The sequence below is a fragment of the Narcine bancroftii genome, chromosome 2, assembly GCF_036971445.1.
Source record: "Narcine bancroftii isolate sNarBan1 chromosome 2, sNarBan1.hap1, whole genome shotgun sequence".
Lineage (NCBI taxonomy): Eukaryota > Metazoa > Chordata > Chondrichthyes > Torpediniformes > Narcinidae > Narcine > Narcine bancroftii.
In genome coordinates, this window is record NC_091470.1 from 192437626 (window position 1) to 192459790 (window position 22165).

The 22165-nt window shown below is 42.1% G+C and overlaps 1 protein-coding gene across 3 annotated transcripts in view; it reads left to right on the top strand.

The window, feature by feature from the left end:
* Positions 1 to 9102: 9102 nt before the first annotated feature.
* The window catches only part of LOC138754860 (E3 ubiquitin-protein ligase RNF167-like), a 166492-nt gene continuing 153429 nt past the window's right edge, over positions 9103 to 22165 (top strand). Inside the window, exon 1 of one of the 3 annotated variants that reach the window (XM_069919776.1) lies at positions 9103 to 9199. The gene's annotated coding sequence lies outside the window, so the exon portion shown is untranslated. The remainder of the gene's footprint in view (positions 9200 to 22165) is intronic. The other 2 variants (XM_069919774.1, XM_069919775.1) reach the window with 2 other exon arrangements.

A 22165-nucleotide genomic window follows, 5' to 3' on the forward strand; every position in this document is an offset into this window, starting at 1 on the left:
CTTGTAGTTCTCCCCTCACTGGGGGGAACCGGTGTCAAGTTGGAATTATCTTTCCCTCTTATAGATGCTGTGAGACCTGCAGAGTTCCTCTAGTACTTCTGTGTTAATAGTAAAATCACAGCGTCTGTGATCTTTTGTGTTTCTCTTCCAACAGGTAGCACCATCAGTTCAGCAAAGAGGCCCCAAGAAGGAGGGGAAGCCTTGCCCCACAGGGCACTGATGATATAGCTGCCCCTCCTGCCTGCCCTATCTTTGGTATGGATCTGTAAATATTTGCAAGCTGCCTCAATGAATACTGCCCAGCAGCATTAACTTCTACTGTGATGAAATGCTTCAAGAGGCTGGTCATGGCCAGAATTAACATGTATCTAAACAAAGATCTGGACCCACTGGAATTTGCCTATCGTCACAATCGCTCCGCAGCAGATTCAAATATCGCTGGCTCTCCACTCAGCCCTGGATCACCTCGAAAACAGCAATTCATACACACGGCTGCTCTTCATCGACTACAGTTCAACCTTCAACACCATTATTCCCTCAGTGCTGGTCCAGAAGCTACAAACTCTAGGCCTCCGTACCCACTTCTGCAACTGGATCGTTGACTTTCTCATTGGAAGACCACAGTCAGTACGAATTGGAAACAACGTCTCCTCAAGGATGCGTGCTTAGGCCACTGCTCTACTCGTTATACACCCATGACTGTGTGGCCAGGCACAATTCCAATGCCATCTACAAGTTTGCTGATGACACCACAGTTGTCGGAAGAATCACAAATGGCAATGAGGAAGCATACAGGAGGGAGGTAGATCAGCTCGTTGAATGGTGTAATAACAACAACCTTGCGCTCAAAGTCAGCAAAACCAAGGAGAAAGTCAGGGGAACACGACCCAGTCCTCATCGAGGGCTCAGTGTTGAAGAGAATCAAGAACTTCAAATTTCTGGGTGTCAACATCTCCAAATACACTGCCTTACTTTTCGTGCACTGTTATTTTTATGTATTTACAGGAATGTTGTAAGATGGTTATAATTAAATGTTTACACTATGATGCTGCAGCAAAACCCCGAATTTCATGACTTGTTCATGACAATAAATCCTGATTATAATTCTGATTCTGAGTCTTGGGTGATCCACTGAATCTCCTCAAACTCCTCACAAAGACAAGTCAAGTTTATTATCATCTAATTGCACAAGTTTAATCTAAAACAAAATGTTTCAAAAACACGCAGACACACAACCAGACATAACACACATATAGACAAACAATATGTATTCAGGACAAGTATTCATAGATACCAATGAATTAATATTGTTTTGTAAATATGAGAGTTAGTGTGAGCAGTATCTTTCGTCGTGCCTGTAGAAAGACGCTGCTCTTCAACCTGATGGTGCTGGCTTTGATCCCCCTGTATCTCTTTCCCGAGGGGAGCAGCAGTGTGCGGGGTGGAAGATGTCCTCAATGATTTTGCGTGCCCTCTTTAGCTGGGGATCCCGCCAGATCGACGGGGGTGGAGGGAGTCTCCGGTGATCCTTTCTACCACTCGTGGTCCTGTGGATTGACCTCCGATCGCGCCACAATGGAAGACAGAAACGTTAATCTTGACAACTCCTGTGAAAAACTTTAACTTCCCTGATCAGGCATGTGGTGCACCATGGTGCAGCAGGCAGACACAGAAAGACTGTACTACAGGCTTTAATCCACTTAATGTTGCACACCAGTTTCAGTCTCAATGGCCCGGCAGGGGCTGGCTCAAGGGCTCTATCCAGGTCAGTTGATTGACAGCCGGCTAGGTGGGGTCAGCCTCCCAGGTGGTCTTCCTGCAGGTACAAAGGTCGCCCCCTGCAGTTAGCTGATAGTTGTGTGACCCCGCAGATTTCCTCCAGAATTTTTGTGTTTTTATTCCATTTATCTCAGCTTTGAAAAATTTTGAAATATTTTACCTATAAGGAAATGTCTTTGGAAAGTTGTGTGGAAATAATTAATCGAACGCATTGGAAATTACAATTTTTCCAATGTATTGGGACCGACTGTCATTCTATACTCCTCTCAATCACTTTCCTAACGGAAAGTCTGTCCAGGCCGGTAGTAGAACATCAAGCACTGTCACGCTGAACACGGGCACACCTCAGGACTGCAAGCTCAGGCCGCTCCTGTTCACGCTACTGACCCACGACTGCATAGCCAGATCCAGCCCCAACAAGTCATCAAGTTTGCTGAAAGCAGAACAGTCGTTGGCTTCATCGGCAACAACGACAAGATGCCCTACAGAGATGAGGTGGAAAATCTCGTGGTACGGTGCAAGAATAACAATCTGAGTCTCGACGTGGACAAGGTGAAGGAGATGATCGTGGACTTCAACAGGAGGACCAGGAATGACCATCCTCCACTACACATCAACAACTCAGTGGAGGGGAGAGTGGAGAGCACTACGTTCCTTGGAGTTCACTTAAATAGCGACCTATCATGGACACTTAACATCTCCTCACTAGTCAGGAAGGTGCAACAGTGACTGAACTTCCTTTTTTTCAAAACTTATAGTGACATTTTAAATATACAAAATATTAAACTTTTTCTCACAAACACAAGAAACAAAAACAAAACAGTCCCTTCGGCCCCTTCCATATATACAGATCTGTTCACCATCAGAGCTTACGTATATTTTAAGTATATAAAGTACAGTTGGGGAAACTGTTATTGAATGAGTTGCAGTGGCAGCTAAACGGAGTCAGGAAGAACGAGACCGGGGGCTCGTTTGCACTCCAGTTGTTTAATGAAACTTCCTGCACTGCCCCTTATAAGGCTACGGGTAAGTCCCGCCCTCATGCCGGAAACGACGTTATGACGTTACCTTGCACACAGGGAAACCCGACCCAGCCGGCGGAAAAGGTGACCCTGGTGGCGCCATCTTGACGCGGCTGCTCTGCTGCCGCGACCGTAACACACGGAGCCAGATCACCTGCCATCAGTGATGTGCACCGCCACAGTATATTAGTTACTTTTATGCCATTTTTTGATCCTGATTATTACTGTATCTGCGCCCCTATGTGGTCCAGGTTTGGCTGCCAGACTTTTACAAAAGTGACGTATTTATATATTATATTTATAAGTTATATGTGAGATTTTCCATAGGTATACAGCTGCTCATTTCCACAGTCAACCATAGAGGGGAGTCGAACTTCCAAGTGATTGCGATGTGACTGCACTTCCTGAGAAGACTGAAGCGGGCAAGGCTACCGGCCACCGTCATGTCAACCTTCTACAGGAGCTCTATTGAGAGCGTCCTGGCGGGTTGCATCACAGAGTAGATACAGTTGCTGCAGAGAAATGGATCGGAGGTCAATCCACAGGACCATAAGAGCAGCAGAGAGGATCTCTCACGTCTTCCTTTCCCCCCATCGACATTATCTACCAGGATCGTTGTCTGAAGAGGGCGTGCAAAATCATTGAGGACCCCCTTCCACCCTGCACACAGCATCTTTCAGCTGCTCCCGTCAGGGAAGAGATCCAGGAGGATCAGAGCTAGCACCAAGGGCAGTGAGAATGCTGAACGACCAAAAGAACAGCTCATACTCACCATCTAAAGACTCTCAAGTGTACAGAACAATATTTATTCATTTGTATGTATGAATATATATTGTTTGTCTGTATGTGTGTTATATCTGGTTGTGTGTCTGCCCATTTTGCACTGAGGACCGGAGATCAAACGCTGTTTCATCGGGTTGTACTTGTGCAATCAGATGACAATAAACTTGAAGTAAAACACAAAAATCTGGGAGGAGTCACGTGATGGAGTAGTGGCCGGACGGTGAACTCCAGCCCTCTCCAGAAAAGTCGGGAAAAACAAGGGAAAACACAAAGGCACAGAAATAAAAGTTAAAGAAACGTGAGTATAAAGGTGGAAAGAAGATGGCGACAAAAAAAGAAAAATTAAAATCAACGGTAAGAAGAGAGGAAGAGAAGACAACGGAGGAAGAAGGAAAAGGCCTTACCTGTCCAAAGAGGCCCGCTGTGGAGAGAGAAGCCCGCTTCCTCAGGTCGGTAGAAATAGAACTACAAAAATGGCTCGCTGAGCCGAGTAAAAGTGCGCAATCGCGCATGAAAAAAAACACACCGACGGGAGGGGGGACCAGCTGGGGAGTCGATCTCCACAGCCGGCAACGACAGCTGCAAAACACCTGCAGCAAGAAGAGAACACAGAAGACAATGGAAACAAGAAAGAAGAGAAGAAAAGGGCAACAAAGAAACAACAGATGGCCAACCCAGAGGAAGAAGAGGAGGAAGAGTACAGTGAAATAGAAGAAGAAGGGAAAGGCAAGATAAAGGATATACTTTCTCTTGTTAGAGGATACATGGAGTCATTTAAAGAATGGCAGACACAGGAATTTAATGATTTAAGAAGAAGAATAAACAACACAGGAGAGAAAATGAACAAAATAGATATGACCTTAACAGAAATGGGAAAGAAAATGGACAAGATGGAAGAGCGGGCAGTAGCAGCAGAAATGGAGGTAAAAGACTTAAAAAAGAAATTGGAGGAATCATATAAAATCTATAGAGACACAAGAACTACTAGCTGAAAAAATAGATATATTGGAAAATTATAACAGAAGAAATAACATAAAGATAGTGGGCCTTAAGGAAGATGAAGAAGGCAAGAATATGAGGGAGTTTATAAAAGAGTGGATCCCTAAGACCCTAGGATGTCCAGAACTACAGCAAGTAATGGAAATAGAAAGGGCACATAGAGTATTGGCCTCTAAACCACAACCACAACAAAAACCAAGATCTATTGTAGTAAAATTCCTAAGATTTACTACAAGAGAAAAGGTACTGGAGAAGACAATGGAAAAAGTAAGAGAGGGCAACAAACCACTGGAGTATAAAGGGCAAAAAATCTTCATTTACCCAGATATAAGTTTTGAACTCCTAAAGAAGAGAAAAGAGTTCAATACAGCAAAGGCGATTTTATGGAAGAAAGGGTATAAATTTATACTGAAGCATCCAGCGGTATTGAAAATATTTATTCCAGGACAACAAAACAGACTATTCTCGGATCCAGAAGAAGCACGAAAATTTGCAGAACAATTACAAAAATAGACTGAGGGAGGAAGACGGGAAATGAGAGTTAAAATGATCATGATTGATATGTATGTGGGTAAAGACAAAAATAGACTGAGGGATGAAGACGGGTAATGAGAGTAAAAATGATCACGATTGATATGTATGCGGGTAAAGAGGTATAAGAGTGAATAGAGACAATGTGCATACGTGAATGTATCTGTATAGATAGTATAGACAAGAATTAATAAGGGAAGGTAATGGAATAGAGAGAATAAGGAGGGAATTAAAAGAGTGACCTTTGTGACATATGAAAAGTGAAATCTCTTCTGGGGGGGGGCGGGGTGGGGGGAAATAGCGGTCACTGCAAAATCAGTTGACGCTTGCGAGTGGATTCGCAAATCCAAATGGAGAGGGGAGATGTGCTTGTCCGACAAGGGATAAAGGACAACTCAGGAGGGGAAGGGGAGATTGGGGATAAATAAGAAAGAAATAGGAGAATAATGAAAATGTTGGATGTTGTAGGAATGTTGTCTTATAAAGAGTTGAAAATAAGAAAACAGAAATGGAAAAGGAGGAAAGGTAATGATGGAAAAACGGAAAGAGAAGATTAACAAAATATAAAAGGGTTACGCTGAACTATATGACTTTAAATATTAATGGAATACATAACCAAATTAAAAGGAAGAAACTACTAAATTTAAATGAATAAATGTATTCCATTAGAAAAAAATAACATATAGCTTAAGAAATAATATTGAAATATTCGAACAAGTATAGGAGCCTTACATTAAATACAATAGCGAAAACCTACCGGGGACAAACATTACCTAAGTTGATGGAAGGAGAAGGAAAGAAAAGAATGGACTCAGTAGAATTTCTGGTGTATTTTTGTTGAATGACAACATTGTCTGTCTGGCTTAATGCAACCTAGATTGTATACCTAAAATGGATGAGAGGTGGGGGTGGAGGGGTGGCTTGGGAGGAGGGGGGGGGGGAGAAAAAGTCACTGTATATGTGTGAAAAAAAATAGTGTATATCATGGCTAATGTGATTTATGGTGTGAAAAATAAAAAATTTAAAAAAAAAAGAAGAGAAAGGAGTTCAATACAGCAAAGGCGATTTTATGGAAGAAAGGGTATAAATTTATACTAAAGCATCCAGCGGTATTGAAAATATTTATTCCAGGACAACAAAACAGACTATTCTCGGATCCAGAAGAAGCACGAAAATTTGCAGAACAATTACAAAAATAGACTGAGGGATGAAGACGGGTAATGAGAGTAAAAATGATCACGATTGATATGTATGTGGGTAAAGAGGTATAAGAGTGAATAGATACAATGTGCATACGTGAATGTATCTGTACTTAGAGGAAAATATAGATAGTATAGACAAGAATTAATAAGGGAAGGTAATGGAATAGAGAGAATAAGGAGGGAATTAAAAGAGTGACCTTTGTTACATATGAAAAGCGAAATCTTTTCTGGGGGGGGCTGGGTGGGGGGGAATAGCGGTCACTGCAAAATCAGTTGACGCTTGCGAGTGAATTCGCAAACCCAAATGGAGAGGGGAGATGTGGTTGTCCGACAAGGGATAAAGGACAACTCAGGAGGGGAAGGGGAGATTGGGGATAAAGAAGATATAAATAGGAGAATAAGGAAAATGTTTGATGTTGTAGGAATGTTGTCTTATAAAGAGTTTAAAATAAGAAAACAGAAATGGAAAAGGAGGAAAGGTAATGATGGAAAAACGGAAAGAGAAGATAAACAAAGTATAAAATGGCTACACTGAACTATATGACTTTAAATATTAATGGAATACATAACCAAATTGAAAGGAAGAAACTACTAAATTTACTGAAAAAGGAAAAAATTGATATAGCATTTATCCATGAAACACACTTAACTGAATTGGAGCACAAGAAATTAAAGAGAGATTGGGTAGGACATGTAACAGCAGCATTGTATAATTCAAAAGCAAGAGGAGTGGCTATATTAATTAGTAAAAATGTGCCATTTAAAATAGAAGAGTAAATAATAGATCCAGCAGGGAGATATGTTATGATAAAATGTCAGCTCCTAAGTAACATAAAAAACAAAGAATTTGGAATTGATTTGGAGGATGCACAAAAAAGATTTGTTAAAATAGCCCTAGCCGTAGCAAAAAAATGTATTATGTCAACCTGGAAATTGGAAGATAATTTGAAAATACAACAATGGTATATAGAAATGAATAAATGTATTCCATTAGAAAAAATAACATATAGTTTAAGAAATAATATTGAAATATTCGAACAAATATGGGAGCCTTACATTAAATACAATAGCGAAAACCTACCGGGGACAAACATTACCTAAGTTGATGGAAGGAGAAGGAAAGAAAAGAATGGACTCAGTAGAATTTCTGGTGTAATTTTGTTGAATGACAACATTGTCTGACGGGTTTAATGCAACCTAGATTGTATACCTCAAATGGATGAGAGGGGAGGGGGGTGGGGGGGTGGCTTGGGAGGAGGGGGGGGGGAGAAAAAGTCACTGTATATGTGTGAAAAAGAAAAAGTGTATACCATGGCTAATGTGATTTATGGTGTGAAAAATAAAAAATTTAAAAAAAAAACACAAAAATCTGCAGACTCCATGATTGAGGTAAAAACACATAATGTTGGAGAAACTCAGGTCAAGTCACCTTTATTTATCAATCATACCCTGCTCACACGGTAAAGACAAGATAGCATTTTTCAGGACGGAGCAGATTTGCATAAATATAAGTTAGAAGTTAAACACATTAAAACATTAAGACACATATGGTAAAAGTCCATGGTGCACTATCCACGTATGTTTTTGGAATTCAGGAGCCTGATGGCTTGGGGGGGAAAACTTGCCCAATCTGGATGTATGGGCCCAAGGGCTGCGGTACAGGAGGAAGAACTGTTCATGTGAGGGGTGAACCATCCACAATGTTTATCGACTTTCACCTGCATCGAGTGTTGGAGACGTCCTTCATGGTAGGAAGAGAAGCCCCCACTGATCTTTTCCACTGACTTCAGTTTCCTCCGCAGGGCCTTGCGGTCCTAGAAGATACAGCTTCCAAACCGGGAGATGATGTAGTGGCACAGGATGCTCTCAATACATCCTCTGTAGGACGTGGTGAGGGTGGAGGGTGGGAGATGGACTTTCCTCAGCCTTCGCAGGAAGTCGAGGTGCTGCTGGGTTTTCGAGGCTGTGGAGCTGGTGTTAAGGGTATGAGGTGAGGTTCCACTCCAAGGAACTTGACGACCTCAATGGTGGAGCCGTCAGTGTCCAGTGAAGTGTTGTTCCTCCCCGAGCCCCCCTGAAGTCAACAACCATCTCTTTTGTTTTATTAAGGTTCAGATACAGGTTGTTGGCTCTGCACCAGTCCGATGGCGACAGCACCTCATTGCTGTACGTTGACTCATCGTTCTTACTGATCAGGGCCACCCCGGTCGTGTTGTCAGCGAACTTGGCGATGAGGTTCACGCTGTGTTTAGCTGCACAGTGAACAGCAGCGGATTAAGCTTGCAGTATCCTTTATAACTTGCCTTTGAAAAGTTGCGTGGAAATTATCTATCGATTGCATTGGATATTATAATTTGGCAATGCATTGGGATCTACTCTGATCCCGATATGGTTCACTGTGCAAAACTGTTGGGAGCACGTCAAATCCGTAGCGCTAAATCCTGTGTATCCAGAAAGGAAGCCTCTATGTTCCCACTATTAGGAGACTATTCCGTTTTAAATATAACCCGCATATCGATGAAACAGATCACAAGCCGAAAGCAGGATCGAACCTGCGGACTTCCAGCTGACTTGGCCAGGGAGGGCGGATCCTCTTTGCCTGTAGCGCTCCATGAGCCAATTGGGTGGGGGCTTGCATTGTGATGGACGTGGTAATGAACGACGCGGCGGAGGCGGGACCAGCCGCAGCCAGAAAAGGGGTGGATTGTTAATGACGCGAGGCTCGCGGGTTTGACAGGCAGTGACTGTTGATGGTCAAGGGGCGTGATTTCCTCGGCACGGCTGAGCCAATCAGGGGGAGGCGGGGGTGGGGCCAGGGCCAGGAGAGGGAGGTCGCCATTTTGTTCCGCTGTGGGAAGGACGGGTGTGGGCTGCCGCTGGCGGGTGAGTGATTGCGGCTCCTGCACGGGCAGCGTGGCCGATGGTAGGGAGGAGGGGAGGACAGCGGAGGCGAGATGGGGAAATGGGGGGGGGGGTCGCCTGAGGGGCAGAGAGGAGGGGAACCTGAGGGGGGAGCGAGGGGGGGGAAGGTGGGGGTTGAGGGGCAGAGGCTGAGCGGTGGCCTGAGGGGGATTGGTTTGAGGTGGCACTGAGGGGAGGGGCTGAAGGGACAGAGGGGGCGGAGTCCCAAAGGGTTGGGGCTGATTGGAAGCCTGAGGGGGGTAATGGTAAATGACTGTCTAATGTGAATTGGTGTAAATAGTGAGGGGGTTGCTGGGGGGAGTGATGACATTTGGCAGTAGTGAGGTGGAAGAGTGAGACAGGCATTGACCTGAGGAGGGATCTGAGGTGATGAAAGGGATTGGGAGTCATGGGTTTTATGGTAGAGAAGGCCATAATGAACCTGGGGGCAGGGGTGGAAATGATGGAGTTGTGGTGAAGTGGGGATGGGGACTAACAGGGGCTGAAGTTGGGGCAACAGTAAACCGTTCCACTTGCTTCTCATACTTCACAATTTCCCCCTTCAGTTTGCTCTGAGGCATCCATGACTGTGAGAATGTTAATGTTAGCTGGAGAAATGTCTGTTTGCTTTTCTCATGGTTAACTTCCATATCATGAGGTCTCATAATCCTTTGAGTACATGTTGTGCAGCAGACCCAATTAAAGTGTCGCAAATATTTCCTGAAAGGCTAACATGCATGCACACCCACACAGAGTGAGAGACACACACACGCGCGAGCGCGCACGGAGAGAGACACACACTATGAACAAAATGGTGTGAGGAAGAGGAGCAGTGTCCCAAAGGCAGAACGTAATAGGTGGATAAGGGAGGGCTTACCAGCAAACAAGGTGGGGGGGGTGGCTCTGTGAATGGAATGGGTAGGGGTTGGAGGGCTGGAGGAAAGTAGACAGGGATTGGGAAGAGAGGGAGAACTGGGGGTAGGCTTGCAAAAACTGGAAAGGTGATGTTCATACCATCAGGTTGGAGAGTGTCCAGTTGGAAAATTAGGTGTGCCTCCTCCAATTACGGGTGGTCTTGGTTTGACAGTTCATGAGGCTGTGGGTAGACATTGTCAGCTTTGAAGTAGGGTGCAGAATTGAATTGGGTGGCCACTGGGAGATCCCTGTGGACAGAGCAAAGTTGCTCAACAAATGATCTCCCAGTTGACGTCTGGTCTCTCTGGTGTAGAGGTGGCCATAGCAGGAGCACCAGATGATCCCTGCAGATTCACAAGTGAAGTGTTGCTTCACTTGGAAGTACTGTTGCAGAGCAATATACATGCTTTTGTGTAAACTGCATGGTGTAGGTATGGAAAACCATTCATAAGGATATTATTTTAGGTTGTGGCTTGCACGAGGTGTGGAGTAAGCATCTCTTCAGTGTTTCAGCAAGAGATGAGGTCAAATCCCCGTTATCTGGAATTCCAACAACCGGGAACAAATTTGTGGAAAGTAAATAGGTAAAAAAAACCCAAAAGTTTAAAATTGGTGCTCCCGAGCAGAACGCCAATCCACGCAACCAGAAAATTGACTTATGCGGCATGTTCCAATCCCCATTGGTGGTGGACACAAGGGGTTTTACTGTATCTCTGTCACGGGCACTCAGTGACTCAGAAGGGACTCCTTTGCTTCTCTTTCCCTCATTCTGTAAGAAGCGCTGGGTAACTCTTTGACTGCCTTGTGGCAGGCAGACGGCAATTTTATGTCATATTACATGTTCTGTCCTATTACATAACAAAGGAATCTTGACTTTCTTGTACCAGGCCTGCAAATATCCTTCTTGGTTGCACTGATTATATATCTTGTGCTTATACTGTAAATATAAAAAATTGGTGCTGAATTTGTGTCCATAGAACCCCTGGTATCTGGCACCTATATTGATAAATGCTGGACGTGTATTTTCCAGTGGCTTGAGAGCTGCTTTTACAATGTCTAACTAATACACCTGCTATCAAGAATAAAAGTTTAAAAATCAAAAATTCTATGCTGTTCTTACACTGAACAAACTTCACTTGCCTGAATTTTAGTTTATTTTCAGACACATTCTTGAAAACATTTAACCGTCACTGTATCTACGGGTTCCTCCCCTCCACAGAGTTGCCTGAAAGATGGACAATAACATTATAGATAATTAACCTGCCCCACCCCCCAAGTTCACAGGTAAAGCCTCTGACTGTGGTGACTCTGACTGAGCAGGGATAAGGTAAGTGGCATCAACCTGCTCGATTACCCCCCCCCCCCTCCATTGCTGTGTTACACAAACAGCTGCTACGAGCAAAGTATGACCATGGCACTCTGCTGGCTGTGGAACATGCAAGCCTGTAGATGCTGTGATTGGAGTTAAAAACACACAGAAATGCTGGAGGAACTCAAGTCAGTCCCGTGGCATCCATGGGACTATTCCTTGAAGAAGGGCTCGGGCTGGAAATGTCGATAATGTATCTTTACCTCTGATGGACGCTGCGAGACCGGCTGATTCCTGTGTGTATTTTCTCCGCTGGCTGAATATTTGCTCCCATCTTTACCAAAGCTCTATGTGTTACTTGACAATTTTTTACCTATTATTCTTATTAATTAAAAAAAAATTATTATTTTTTTTTGCCGGTTTCTTAAATTCCGTTTACCAGGGGTTTTAATTTTTGAACTTGAGCTCTGTGCTTGCTTTTCCTATTTCTGACTTGAGCAGAATAAGTAAATGTATTTGTCATGAACGTGTGTTTTTTGCAGCAGTATTGCAAGTGCAGGTATTGCTATAAATTACATTGGGAGGAAAAAAATGTAAATAGTGGAAAAGTAGAGAAAGTGAAGTAGTGTGGGTGGATCATTGTCCATTCAGAAATCTGATGACAGAGGAGAAGAAGCTGCTTTTGTGGAGTCTCGAATACCTACGTCCTGTTGGGTGCAGTGTGAAGAGCGTGTGGACTGCCTGTGAGGGTCCTTGAGGATAGAGGCTCTTGTAGATGTCCTTGATGGAGTGGAGACTGATGTGCATGATGGTGCTGGCTGAGTTCACAACAATCTGTAGCCTTTCTCTGTCCTGTGCATTGGCACCTCCATACCAGACTGTGATACAACCAGTCAAAATGTTCTCAACTGTACACTTGTAAGAGCCTTTGGTGACGTACCGAATCTCCTCAAACTCGTCACAAAGTATAGCCGCTGGCTGGCGAGCTGTCTTTCTGACTGCATCGACATGGAGGCCTCAGGACAGATCCTTAGAGGTGTGGACACCCAGGAATCTGAAGTTCTTGACCCTCTCCACTAGTGACCCCCTCGATGAAGACTGGTTTGTATTCTCCTGATTCCCCCTTCCTGAAGTCCACAATCAGTTTCTTAGTTTTGCCAACATTGAGGGCAAGGTTGTTATTGTTACTGACCTTATGAGTGAACAAGGAGCAGTGCAGCTTTGGGGTATTTGTGATGTATTTCTGCTATGGATTTGAGGCACTCTGAGAGATGTTTAATTGAAAAATACCTGTGGCACATTGTGATGTTTTCCCTGACGGGGAACTGAACTTTGGTGCCTGTGGTTTTGCATGCCATGTGATGCTTGATGGAATACTTCTAGTGGAAGAACAGGATTTGGGTGTTTGAGAATAAAATGGAAAGCAAATATTGTTTACTGCCATCTCGATGTCACCAAAACCAAGCAGCTGATTGTTGACTTCATGAAGGGAAAACCAGGGGTGTACTGTAACGGTTTTGTGTTAAACTATATTTATTTTATATAACCCTTAAAGTAAATTATAAAGTACTTTATCTGTATTTTTAGTAAGTTAGCTGTGGGTTGGTACAGGGTCACACACATTTTATTCTCGGGGTCAACGTGTCTTGGACTTGTAGAGCTAATGGATTAAGTGGGTCTTAATTATTCAAGAACTGCTGAGGAAGCCATCTTTTTAATCAAAGCCACTTAAGCTCCTTTTTTTTTAAAAAAAAATTATTTTTCACACTATAAACCATATTGACCAAGATACAAACAGACATTTTTTTTCTTAAATATATACAGTGTCGTTTTCTCCGCCTTTTTCCCCTCTCCCTTCCCTCCCTCCCTCACCCCCTTCCCCATTTATTTGAAGTTCAATCTATAAGATACATTAAACCTGTTAAACAATGTTGTCACTTAATAAAAATAAACAAGAAATTTTACTGAGTCAGTTCTTTTCGTTATCTTTTCCTTCTGTCATTTTAGGTGGTGGAAGTCCATGGTAGGATTTCTTTATTGTGTTTCATGTATGGCTCCCATATTTGTTCGAATATTGTAATGTTATTTCTTAAATTATATGTTATTTTTTCTAATGGAATACATTTATTCATTTCTATATACCATTGTTGTATTCTCAAGTTGTCTTCTAATTTCCAGGTTGACATAATACATTTTTTTTGCTACAGCTAGGGCTATCTTTTTTGTGCTCCATCCAAATCGAGTCCAAATTCTTTGTCTCTTATATTACTTAGGAGGAAGATGTCTGGGTTTTTTGGTATATTGCTTTTTGTGATTTTATTTAATATCTGGTTTAGATCTTCCCAAAATTTTTCCACTTTCTCACATGTCCAAATTGCTTGAATTGTTGTTCCCGTTTCCTTTTTACAGCAAAAACATCTGTCTGATACTGTTGGGTCCCATTTATTTAACTTTTGAGGTGTGATGGATAGCCTGTGTATCCAGTTATATTGTATCATGCGTAACCTCGTGTTTATTGTATTTCTCATAGTTCCGGAGCATAGCTTCTCCCATGTTTCATTCTTTATCTTTATGTTTAAATCTTGTTCCCATTTTTGTTTAGGTTTACTGTTTGTTTCCTCGTTCTACTTTTCTTGCAGTTTGATGTACATGTTTGTTACAAACTTTTTAATTATCATTGTGTCTGTAATCACATATTCAAAATTGCTTCCTTCTGACTGTTTCCCAATTTGTCCTTCAAGTAGGTTTTCAGTTGGTAGTATGCAAACATTGTATCATGAGCTATATTATATTTATCCTTCATTTGTTCAAAGGATAATAATTTATTTCCCAAAAAACAATTTTCTATTCTTTTGATCCCTTTTCTCTCCCATTCTCTAAAGGAAAGGTTATCTATTGTGAAAGGGATTAGCTAATTTTGTGTCAATATTAATTTTGGAAGTTGATAATTTGTTTTATTCCTTTCTACATGAATCTTCTTCCAAATGTTGAGCAGATGATGCAATACTGGTGAATTCCTACGTTGCACCAATTTTTCATCCCATTTATATATGTTCAGGTACCTTCTCCCCTATTTTATCTAGTTCTAATCTGGTCCAATCTGGTTTTTCACTTGTTTGATAAAAATCTGATAGGTATCTTAATTGGGCAGCTCTATAATAATTCTTAAAGTTTGGTAGTTGTAAGCCTCCTTTTTTGTACCATTCTGTTAATTTATCTAGTGCTATCCTCGGTTTCCCCCCTTTCCATAAGAACTTCCTTATTATTTTCTTTAACTCCTTGAAGAATTTCTCTGTTAGGTGTATTGGTAATGACTGAAATAGGTATTGTATCCTTGGGAAAATATTCATTTTAATACAGTTTATCCTTCCTATCAGTGTTAGTGGTAAATCTTTCCAATGCTCTAAGTCGTCTTGTAATTATTTCATTAATGGATGGTAATTGAGTTTATATAGATGGCCGAGGTTTTTATTTAGTTGTATACCTAGGTATCGCATTGCTTGTGTTTGCCATCTAAATGGCAATTCTTTCTTAAACTTTGTGAAATCCACATTATTCATTGGCATGCTTCACTTTTATTTGCGTTGATCTTGTACCCCGATACTTCTCCATATTCCTTCAACTTCCTATGTAATTCTTTTATTGATATTTCTGGTTCTGTTAAGTATATTATAACGTCATCTGCAAATAGACTGATTTTATATTCCTTCTCTTTTATTTTTACCCCTTTTATTTTCTTTTCTGTTCTTATCAGTTCTGCTAGTGATTCTATAGCTAACGCGAACAATGAGGGACATAGTGGACATCCCTGCCTTGTTGATCTGCTTAAGTTAAATTGTTTTGATATATATCCATTTACTGTCACTTTTGCCAATGGCCCCTTATGTAATACTTTAATCCAATTAATATATTTCTCTGGTAGGCTGAATTTTTGTAGTACTTTGAATAAATAATTCCATTCTATTCTGTCAAAGGCCTTCTCTGCATCTAAAGCAACCGCTAGTGCTGGAGTTTTATTTCCTTCTACTGCATGAATTGTTAATAAATTTACAGATATTGTCTGTTGTTCGTCTTTTTTTAATAAATCCAGTTTGGTCTAGATTTACTATTTTTGGTACATAGTCGGCCAATCTGTTTGCTAATAGTTTAGCTATTATCTTATAATTTGTGTTAAGTAAAGATATTGGTCTATATGACGCTGGTGCAAGTGGATCTTTCCCTGTCTTTGGTATTACTGTAATTCCACTTAAGCTACTTGAACAGAGATGAGGTTGGAGGTTGTTATGGATATGGAATGAAAGGAGCAGATTTTTGGTAGAAATAAAACGATGGTCAGGTGGTTTCAAAGAATTGTGACTCACCACGATGAGTTTTGGGCAGTTCAGCTTGGAGTTCTTAGAAGTCAAAACCTTGTGACATACAGAGGTTGAGTTATAGTAACCAGAATTGGTGCTGTTTGTTGTGTTACTCCTAGAAGAAGGGGAACACAGAATCAGTGACTATTTAATTAATGAAGACCACTTTGCTGTCTCTTTGGAAAAGAGGACAGAATTCTACAGGATCTATTTTTGTTCTTGTCCACTTCATTTAACCCTTATCTGGTTTGTGACTTAATCGTAGAAGAAAATAGCCACATTTGTTGTCTTTGAGAAGAGGGCAGATTCTTCGTGTGGAAAACATAATTGTTGAAAAGAGGCATGAATATATAATGTTTATAATTTATAATTATAATTGTTTATAATTATTTTATAATGATTTCTGAACTTAAAATTTAAGACCTTTAAGCAAGACTAAAATGATGCTGAACTTTTATTGACTTTTCAGAGTGGGACTTTGAGTTACACACACACACACACACACACACACACACACACACACACACACACATATTCTCATACTCACTCTTAGTGGGGTTAAGTTTAGAGTTAAGTAAGTTTGGAGATGAGAAGTGTTATGTTATTAATAGTTTAATATTTTGAATTTGCCACTATCTGATGAATTTTCCATTGTTGTTCCCGTGTTAGTGCTAACAAATCCCCTTTAGTCCTAAAAATAATTAAAAGGGTTGTTAGTGCATAACTGTATGATCCAGTAGTCAGAGAGGGTGAGCAAATTTAAGTTCTTGGGAGTCACTATCTCAGAGGATCTTTCCTGGACCCAAAACACCAAAGCATTTGTGAAGAAAGGGCATCAGCGCCTCCACTTTGTCTGGAGTTTGCAGATGTTTGGTATAACATCGGAAACCCTGGCACATTTCTACAGAGGTGTGGTGGAATGTGTGCTGACCAGCTGCATCTCAGTCTGGTATGGGAAACCAATACCCCCTGAGCGTAAAGCCCTGCAAAAGGTAGTGGACACAGCCCAGGACACCACAGGCAAAACTCTGCCTACTATGGAGCAGGTCAGAGAGCAGCAGCAATCATCAAGGATTCACAACACCCAGCACACACTGTTCTCCCTGCTGCCATCAGGAAAGAGGTCTAGGTGCCACAAGACTCCCACCACCAGGTTGAGGACCCCTATCAGACTCCTCAACGACAAACTCAATCAGGGACTCACTTGAAGACTCACCATTTTATTGATTAATTTTTATCTCTGTATCGCACAGTTAACATGAGTAAACTGAGTTCAGTTGGCACTATCAATAAGTGGTAATTCTGCCTGGCCCACAGGAAAAAGAATATCAGGGTTGTATGTGATTTAGGTACACTGACAATTAGTCTGAAATTTACTTGCAGAGTAATTGCTGCAAGCTTTGGTAGGATGCTTTTGATCCTTCAATGTAACATATTGGATGTTTTATGACAAGATCTTTCCATCTGAATAAAAACATTCAGGCTTATGAATGGAAATTCTGCATGGGGTCTGTGTGTGTTCACCATTAAACTGTTAACTGATCTGCATATAATTAAAGGCGAAGCAAACTAACTTGTGCATCAATTGCATTCCGCCCGAGCTGCTTATTGCAAGCGATGTGATGGTGTTTATCCAGCTGAGCTCAAGTGGTAATCCCTGTGGCACTGTTTCCATTACCTGTCTCACTCATACATGTGTAAGAATAAGGGACGAGGTCCTGCAGGATGAATAGAGAGAGAGAGGAGAGAGAGGTATAGAAGTAAAAAGCAGCACCTTGAGGGTTGTAATTTCTGGATTATTCCTGGTGCAATGTGGTGAGGATCAGATGTCAACAGTGTGGGTAAAGGCACTGGTTCAGGTGGGAGGAAATGACCATTAGTTTTAGACACACAGCACAATAAAAGGCCATTCTGGCCCTTGAAGCTGTGCTACCCGGGAACAGTTTATTGAGCTTAATATACAAATCCTACATACAAAGTCAACTAAATGGTAACAGTCAACAGGTCATATCATATACATATCACATATTAAACCTATAATGTAAATTGAAAGCCTACCCATAATTGTTTCTTTGACTTGTTACTTAAATACCATATTTATGGAATTTGATGTCTTAAATAGTTTATCTTTCTCATTATATATCCCAGTATAATTCTGGTTAGATAAGACAAAATTAAACAATCCCTTTATATAAACCAGGGGTGTCAAACTCAAATTCACGGAGGGCCAAAATTAAAAATTTGGACTAAGTCGAGGGCCGAACTAAATATTTATTGAAAATTTTCAACATCTGCATGTTTTCTCTTTTTTCAACATATGTAATGTTAAACTTTAGGATATAACTTTAGGAGGATAATGTTACAGGTCAGGAGTAGGTAGCTCAAGTTCACCCTTTGCTTGACCTGAGGGAAACCTATTTGGTCCCTGTGGAGATGTAGTCAGCATTCACAGGCTGTGTCAAGTTTGGCCTGCATCAGGACTCAGCATTTCCTGCTCACTCCTCAGGCTCTAGGCCTCTATTCACCCTCGACCCACCATCCCTCTACCTGACCAGTCCTTTACCCAACCTCTACTCACCCCTCACTCCACTCGCTCTGCCTCTACCCACCCCATCCTATACACACCCCTCTACTGCCTCTCCCCTCAACCTGTTCCTCCCTCTACCCATCTCTCACCCTCTAATCACCCCTCCCCTACTCACCCTGCCCCTCCTCTTTTACCTCTTCCCTATCCACCCCTCCTTTTACTCATCCCTCCCTCTAACTGCCCCTCGCACCACCATAACTTCCCCTGCCCATTACTCCTCACCTACACCCTCTGCCCACCCCTGCTTACCCACCCACTCAGACCCAGCGCGCCACCATCTCTTTTTTCATGTGCAGGGCCGAACCAGCCGTCCCTGGGGTCCGCGCGGGTGCAAGCGCTGAAGGCCGTGGCGACCGGGAGAAGTGCGCTCGCGCTGTGGAAGGGCCGTCCAGTGCCAGTTGCGCGGGGCTCGCGCTGCCCGGGGGCTGTGCGCAGTCTGCCATGCCCATCGCACCGACAGGAAATCACAGGCGTTCGCCAATCCGCCGCACCGCTCGACAGATGGGAGAAGTGACTGGTTGTGCGGGGAGCCTTCCAACTGGCTTGCCGGCTGATGACATCGACAGACTTCTCGTGTTACAATTTCTCGTGTTACGATGGGGAAGGATGTGCAATGAAGGGGGAGGATGGTGGGGGTGACATTACCAAAAAACAGCATCGGCTCGCGCTGCAGGGCGGGCCACCTCTAATACATTTTTGAAATGATCTTGAGGCCATTCAGCCCATTGAGTCTGCTCTGCAAATGCATCCTGAGCTAAACCGTTCTTACATCTAGTTCCGAGTTCCAGCCTTTTCCCCCTATCCCTTGATACCCTGACTAATTTGATCCTTATGAATGTCCCCCTTAAACTCCCCAGTGATCATGCCTCCACAGCTGTATGTGGCAATGAATTCCACAAATAATATGATCCATGACAAACCAATGTTTAAATAAATTAATATTAAAAAAAGAAAAGATTTTAAACAAAGCAAAAATCATTTGATTAATCTAACCCCTCCCCACTATCCAAGGTTAACTTGTGGAATTGCAAAAATATGGATCAAATAGCGGCCTTCAGCTACCAGAAAGTCTCCAGAGCGTCCAAACTTCTTAAATCTTCCAATTTTGAGAGTCATCTATGAATAGAATAGATTAGGTATCGAAACTTATAAAGAACTTTTTATTTGAAAGTATTTTGCTTTTGAAGAATTGAAAGCCAAACTTAAACTTCCTCAAAGACATTTTTTAGATGTTTGTTTTTATCTTATAAAGTACAGCATTGAAGGGTGGGAGGAAACTCCTTACAGACAGCATGGGATGTATACCCTAGTCTCTGGCGCTGACCGCACCGCCCATTTTGATTGCACCTAGACAGAGATGATTTGTACACAAGGGACAGGTTGAAGTGAATTAGAGGGGGACCAATAAACTGGTGGGGAGATTTGCGAGAGGAGGTTTAAATTAGTCTGGTCTGGTAGTGTAACGGATGAGGAAGCTGAGGCTAATATAAGTGAACAAGACCAGTGGGTAGGACATGGAGCAATAAAGGTCTGAGAGATTAAACTGCATTTATCTCAATGCATGAAGCCTGATGGGTAAGGCAGGTGAACTCAGAATAAATATATCGTATTTATAGAAACGGGTGAGAAGTGAATCGGACCGGCAGCTCATTGTTCCGGGGGACAGATGCTGCAGGCATGAGAAACTTGGAGGTAAGGGGGCGGGGGGAAAGAGATGCGGTATTGAGAACATCACAGTAATAGTTTGGGAGAATATTTCTTGGAAATCTGGTGAAAGTGTGTAGGTAGAAATAAGGGGGGCTGATCACGGTGATGGGATAGACCAGCTATCTCTTCTACCTCAGTCGCCAGTGGGAATGAGCAGCAAGTATGCCAGGATGTTGCAGATAGTTACAAGGATAATGGGATTGTAATGGTGGGTGATATTAACTTCCCAATATTAATTTTGCCACAGTGGTAAGAAATTGTGCAATTTCCAACATGTACCAAGGAACATTTTTCCAAAAGACTAGATCTCTCCATTCGAGAGGGGTTACATGTGACCCTTATGTCAATTGACTGATAATAAGTTGGGAACACTTTTTTTAAAAAAATTTTTATTTTTCACACCATAAATCACAATAGCCATGATATACACTTTTTCTTTTTCACACATTTACAGTGACTTTTTCTCCCCCCCCCTCCTCACAAGCCACCCCCCCACCCCCCCCCCCTCTCATCCATTTTAGGTATACAATCTAGGTTGCATTAATTCAGTCAGACAATGTTGTCATTCAACAAGTTGGGAACACTTTGAGGATAAGTGTGGCGGTTAGTGCAATGCTGTAACTGTGCTATCGACCTAGGTTTGGATCCGCCGTTGTCTGTAAGAGCTTAAACACTTTCCCAGTGTCTGTGTGGGTTTCATCTGAGTGCTCCGGTTTCCACCCTCCCTTCAAAACATATAGGGAATTGTAAGTTAATTGGATGTAATTAGGTAGCACGGCTCGAGGGCTGAAAGGGACTGTTATCTTGCTGTACGACTAAATTTTTTGTAATTCTATTGCTATAAGGTTAAGATAATTATGGAAATAGAACTGTTCCATGAGTCCTAAATTAGGGTAAGGCTGAATTTTGACCCTATTAAATAGGAATTTGCTGCATTTGATTGGGAGAGGCTGTTAGCAGGTATATGAGTCAAGTAGGAGATTGGGAGAGTTCAGGGCAAATGTTCTTGTTAAGAGTTGAGGGCAAGGCAAGAAAGATTATGGTGCACTGGTTTACGAACGATATTAAGGATCTTGACAGGCAAAAGGACCTTTTTAGATAGCTGGGATGAAGTGAGTTCCTTCAGGTAAAAGTTGTAAAAGTAAGGAAATCAATGAGGGGACAAGAGATGAAGAAGAATACTCAAAGGTTCTATGAGAACAAAAGGATAATGGTGATGAGGATGGGTACCCTGAAGAATCAGTGTGGTTGGCTCCACAGGGAGCCATGTAAGATGGAGAAGGTCTTGAATTAATAATACTTGTCTGGCTTTACCTTGAAGAAAGAAATGGTAGTTGGCGAGTTCAAGGACAAGTAGCAGAATTGGGATGTTACAGTAAAGTTGTATAAAGACATTGGTGAGGCCAAATTTGGAGTATTGTGTGCAGTTTTGGTCACCTAACTACTGGAAAGGTATCAATAAAATTGAAACAGTGCAGAGAAGATTTACTAGGATATTGTCCACAGGAATGGAGTTGCAGGGAAAAGTTAAACAGGTGAGGACTTTATTCCCTGGAGTGTAGAAGAATGAAGGGAAGATTTGATAGAAGTGTCCAAAATTATGATGGGTATAGATAGAATAAGTGCAAATAGGCTTTTTCCACTGAGGTTAGGTGGGATACAAACAAGAGGACAGGGATTAAGTGGGTAAGGGGAAAAATTTTGGGGGAACTTCTCCACACAGAGTGGTGGGAGAGTGGAACGAGTTGCCAGCTGAAATGGTGAATGTGGGCTCAATTTTAACATTTAACAAAGATTTGGGCAGGTACATGGATGGGTGGTGAATGGAGGGCTATGGACTGGGTGCAGGTCAGTGGGACAAGGCAGAATAATAGTTTGGCACAAAGGCCAAGGGACCTGTTTCTGTGCTGTGATGTTCTATGAGAACTAAATAAATGTCCACATTACATAAAAGGAGATGGTGGCATTCTGAAGGTGCATAAATCCTGGGTCCTAATGAAGTTTATCCTTTGTGGGAAGAGATTGCTGGGACTCTGGCAGAGATGTTTGTATCTTCATTGGCCACAGGTGAAGAC